Raw genomic sequence first — 6,000 nt, forward strand, 5'->3', positions numbered from 1 at the left:
AGAAATGTTCGAAATGTAGAAATGTTCTAAATGTAGAAATGTTCTAAATGTTCTAAATGTAGAAATGTACTAAATGTAGAAATGTAGACATGTTCTAAATGTAGAAATGTTCTAAATGTAGAAATGTAGAAATGTAGAAATGTTCTAAGGGTAGAAATGTAGAAATGTTCTAAATGTAGAAATGTTCTAAATGTAGAAATGTAGAAATGTTCTAAATGTTCTAAATGTAGAAATGTTCTAAATGTAGAAATGTTCTAAATGTTCTAAATGTAGAAATGTTCTAAATGTAGAAATGTTCTAAATGTTCTAAATGTAGAAATGTTCTAAATGTAGAAATGTTCTAAATGTTCTAAATGTAGAAATGTTCTAAATGTAGAAATGTTCTAAATGTTCTAAATGTAGAAATGTTCTAAATGTAGAAATGTTCTAAATGTTCTAAATGTAGAAATGTTCTAAAGGTAGAAATGTAGAAATGTTCTAAATGTTCTAAACGTTCTAAATGTTCTAAATGTAGAAATGTTCTAAATGTTCTAAATGTAGAAATGTTCTGAATTATCTACATGTTTTTAAATGTAGATGAATGTTCTTTCATAACTGTGTTTGTTTGTAATGTTTCTGAGCCACTAAACATGATGAATCAGCGTGGGTTTAAAATATCCCATCAGATGTGGACATCTAGACCATAACCTGCCAACGACACTGTCTGAGGCCCACGTCTGGAGTACACACACACACACACACACACACACACACACACACACACACACACACACACACACACACACACACACACACACACACACACACACACACACACACACCTTGTGGTGCATCCCAGTGGTCATTGCTGGTTGTAGTGAAGGGCTGTGTGGTTTATAATGAAGTCTTTCATAGCCCTGGAGGGAGAGTAGAGTGGACCGTAGAGCAGAACAACCCGCAGAGATAAACACTGACTGTAAATTAAGCCTGGGGCCGGCCATGCAGGTGCTATGCTGCAAAACACCAGGCAACACTAGAAAATATACATTTTCACAACCTAAAGATTTGAATATGCATTCACGACGGCTGGATGTTAGGATCCGGGGATGACCAGCTGTACATTTTCCATACACTCATCCCCAGAGCAACATTTTGCACTGCAGTAGTTCATCTTTAGTTACACTGTTTTGCAGTAGTTCGTCCAGTTCAGAGGTCACTGCAGTAGTTCTGTCACGTTGGTATGAAGGATCGGGAGACAGGCGCAGGAATGCGTAATAGTTTTTTTAAAAGTTAAGCCCAAATTACAGCTTGTAAAGGCACGGGGACGAAGACCAAACAAACACTTAACAAAAACACAGGGTAGAAACCCAAACAAAAAGAGAGAGGAGTACCTCGAATAAATAACACACGATGATTAACACACGGGACGAGACCCGTAATCATCTGCCCAATCCACAAGGGCACGAAAGCCCAGAACACACAGCACAGGTACTCACGCACCAACGGACATTGCAACAATAATCAACCAGACCACGGAAACCAAAGGACACACATATACAAATACTAATCAGTGGGAACAGGAGACAGGTGTGATGGAAGGATCCGTGACAAGTACTTCCAGTTTAGAGGTCACTGCAGTAGTTCTACCAGTTCAGAGGTCACTGCAGTAGTTCTACCAGTTCAGAGGTCACTGCAGTAGTTCTACCAGTTCAGAGGTCACTGCAGTAGTTCTACCAGTTCAGAGGTCACTGCAGTAGTTCTACCAGTTCAGAGGTCACTGCAGTAGTTCTACCAGTACAGAGGTCACTGCAGTAGTTCTACCAGTTCAGAGGTCACTGCAGTAGTTCTACCAGTTCAGAGGTCACTGCAGTAGTTCTACCAGTACAGGCGCACCTGCAGTAGTTCTACCAGTTCAGAGGTCACTGCAGTAGTTCTACCAGTTCAGGGGTTACTGCAGTAGTTCTACCAGTTCAGAGGTCACTGCAGTAGTTCTACCAGTTCAGAGGTCACTGCAGTAGTTCTACCAGTTCAGAGGTCACTGCAGTAGTTCTACCAGTTCAGAGGTCACTGCAGTAGTTCTACCAGTTCAGAGGTCACTGCAGTAGTTCTACCAGTTCAGAGGTAACTGCAGTAGTTCTACCAGTACAGACGCCACTGCAGTAGTTCCACTAGTTCAGAGGTCACTGCAGTAGTTCTACCAGTTCAGAGGTCACTGCAGTAGTTCTACCAGTTCAGAGGTCACTGCAGTAGTTCTACCAGTTCAGAGGTCACTGCAGTAGTTCTACCAGTTCAGAGGTCACTGCAGTAGTTCTACCAGTTCAGAGGTCACTGCAGTAGTTCCTCCAGTTCAGAGGTCACTGCAGTAGTTCCTCCAGTTCAGAGGTCACTGCAGTAGTTCTACCAGTTCAGAGGTCATTGCAGTAGTTATACCAGTTCAGAGATCACTGCAGTAGAGTAGTTCTACCAGTTCAGAGGTCACTGCAGTAGTTCTACCAGTTCAGAGGTCACTGCAGTAGTTCTACCAGTTCAGAGGTCACTGCAGTAGTTCTACCAGTACAGACGCCACTGCAGTAGTTCCACCAGTTCAGAGGTCACTGCAGTAGTTCCTCCAGTTCAGAGGTCACTGCTGTAGTTCTACCAGTTCAGAGGTCACTGCAGTAGTTCTACCAGTTCATAGGTCACTGCAGTAGTTCTACCAGTTCAGAGGTCACTGCGATCACCGCTTGTTATGCCACCTGATGAGGCCTTGGTGTGTCTGAAAAGCGGGCACAAGAGGACAACAACATCAACACAAACACAACGGTTGGGTGTGATGTGATAAACCAAAGCAGCAGTTGTATGACCCAGCAGTCACTCTGGCCTGAAATATTATACAGCTGGAACACGGTGGGGAACATACACCCTGGGAATGTGGAAACATAGAGAGGAGCTCTATGCCTGGTGATCTTTTGCTCAATCACCTACCCTACCAGGATATACTGGGGAACACTACCCTACCAGGATATACTGGGGATTACTACCCTACCAGGATATACTGGGGATTACTACCCTACCAGGATATACTGGGGATTACTACCCTACCGTGATATACTGGGGATTACTACCCTACCAGGATATACTGGGGATTACTACCCTACCAGGATACAGTGCCTTGCGAAAGTATTCGGCCCCCTTGAACTTTGCGACCTTTTGACACATTTCAGGCTTCAAACATAAAGATATAAATCTGTCTTTTTTTGTGAAGAATCAACAACAAGTGGGACACAATCATGAAGTGGAACAACATTTATTGGATATTTCAAACTTTTTTAACAAATCAAAAACTGAAAAATTGGGCGTGCAAAATTATTCAGCCCCCTTAAGTTAATACTTTGTAGCGCCACCTTTTGCTGCGATTACAGCTGTAAGTCGCTTGGGGTATGTCTCTATCAGTTTTGCACATCGAGAGACTGACATTTTTTCCCATTCCTCCTTGCAAAACAGCTCAAGCTCAGTGAGGTTGGATGGAGAGCATTTGTGAACAGCAGTTTTCAGTTCTTTCCACAGATTCTCGATTGGATTCAGGTCTGGACTTTGACTTGGCCATTCTAACACCTGGATATGTTTATTTTTGAACCATTCCATTGTAGATTTTGCTTTATGTTTTGGATCATTGTCTTGTTGGAAGACAAATCTCCGTCCCAGTCTCAGGTCTTTTGCAGACTCCATCAGGTTTTCTTCCAGAATGGTCCTGTATTTGGCTCCATCCATCTTCCCATCAATTTTAACCATCTTCCCTGTCCCTGCTGAAGAAAAGCAGGCCCAAACCATGATGCTGCCACCACCATGTTTGACAGTGGGGATGGTGTGTTCAGCTGTGTTGCTTTTACGCCAAACATAACGTTTTGCATTGTTGCCAAAAAGTTCAATTTTGGTTTCATCTGACCAGAGCACCTTCTTCCACATGTTTGGTGTGTCTCCCAGGTGGCTTGTGGCAAACTTTAAACAACACTTTTTATGGATATCTTTAAGAAATGGCTTTCTTCTTGCCACTCTTCCATAAAGGCCAGATTTGTGCAATATACGACTGATTGTTGTCCTATGGACAGAGTCTCCCACCTCAGCTGTAGATCTCTGCAGTTCATCCAGAGTGATCATGGGCCTCTTGGCTGCATCTCTGATCAGTCTTCTCCTTGTATGAGCTGAAAGTTTAGAGGGACGGCCAGGTCTTGGTAGATTTGCAGTGGTCTGATACTCCTTCCATTTCAATATTATCGCTTGCACAGTGCTCCTTGGGATGTTTAAAGCTTGGGAAATCGTTTTGTTTCCAAATCCGGCTTTAAACTTCTTCACAACAGTATCTCGGACCTGCCTGGTGTGTTCCTTGTTCTTCATGATGCTCTCTGCGCTTTTAACGGACCTCTGAGACTATCACAGTGCAGGTGCATTTATACGGAGACTTGATTACACACAGGTGGATTGTATTTATCATCATTAGTCATTTAGGTCAACATTGGATCATTCAGAGATCCTCACTGAACTTCTGGAGAGAGTTTGCTGCACTGAAAGTAAAGGGGCTGAATAATTTTGCACGCCCAATTTTTCAGTTTTTGATTTGTTAAAAAAGTTTGAAATATCCAATAAATGTCGTTCCACTTCATGATTGTGTCCCACTTGTTGTTGATTCTTCACAAAATACAGTTTTATATCTTTATGTTTGAAGCCTGAAATGTGGCAAAAGGTCGCAAAGTTCAAGGGGGCCGAATACTTTCGCAAGGCACTGTACTGTGGATTAATACCCTACCATGATATACTGGGGATTACTACCCTACCATGATATACTGGGGATTACCACCCTACCATGATATCCTGGGGATTACAACCCTACCATGATATCCTGGGGATTACTACCCTACCATGATATCCTGGGGATTACTACCCTACCATGATATACTGGGGATTACTACCCTACCATGATATCCTGGGGATTACTACCCTACCATGATATCCTGGGGATTACTACCCTACCATGATATCCTGGGAATTACTACCCTACCGTGATATACTGGGGATTACTACCCTACCATGATATCCTGGGGATTACTACCCTACCATGATATACTGGGGATTACTACCCTACCATGATATCCTGGGGATTACTACCCTAACCTTGATATACTGGGGATTACTACCCTACCATGATATACTGGGGATTATACCCTACCTTGATATCCTGGGGATTACTACCCTACCATGATATACTGGGGATTACTACCCTACCATGATATCCTGGGGATTACTACCCTACCATGATATCCTGGGGATTACTACCCTACCATGATATACTGGGGATTACTACCCTACCATGATATCCTGGGGATTACTACCCTACCATGATATACTGGGGATTACCATCCTACCATGATATACTGGGGATTACTACCCTACCATGATATCCTGGGGATTACTACCCTACCATGATATCCTGGGGATTACTACCCTACCATGATATCCTGGGGATTACTACCCTACCGTGATATACTGGGGATTACTACCCTACCATGATATCCTGGGGATTACTACCCTACCATGATATACTGGGGATTACTACCCTACCATGATATCCTGGGGATTACTACCCTAACCTTGATATACTGGGGATTACTACCCTACCATGATATCCTGGGGATTACTACCCTACCATGATATCCTGGGGATTACTACCCTACCATGATATACTGGGGATTACTACCCTACCATGATATCCTGGGGATTACTACCCTACCATGATATACTGGGGATTACCATCCTACAATGATATACTGGGGATTACTACCCTACCATGATATACTGGGGATTATACCCTACCATGATATCCTGGGGATTACTACCCTACCATGATATCCTGGGGATTACTACCCTACCATGATATACTGGGGATTACCATCCTACCATGATATACTGGGGATTACTACCCTACCATGATATACTGGGGATTATACCCTACCATGATATCCTGGGGATTACTACCCTACCATGATA

This window comes from Oncorhynchus clarkii, chromosome 21 (genome assembly GCF_045791955.1).
Source record: "Oncorhynchus clarkii lewisi isolate Uvic-CL-2024 chromosome 21, UVic_Ocla_1.0, whole genome shotgun sequence".
Classification (NCBI taxonomy): domain Eukaryota; kingdom Metazoa; phylum Chordata; class Actinopteri; order Salmoniformes; family Salmonidae; genus Oncorhynchus; species Oncorhynchus clarkii.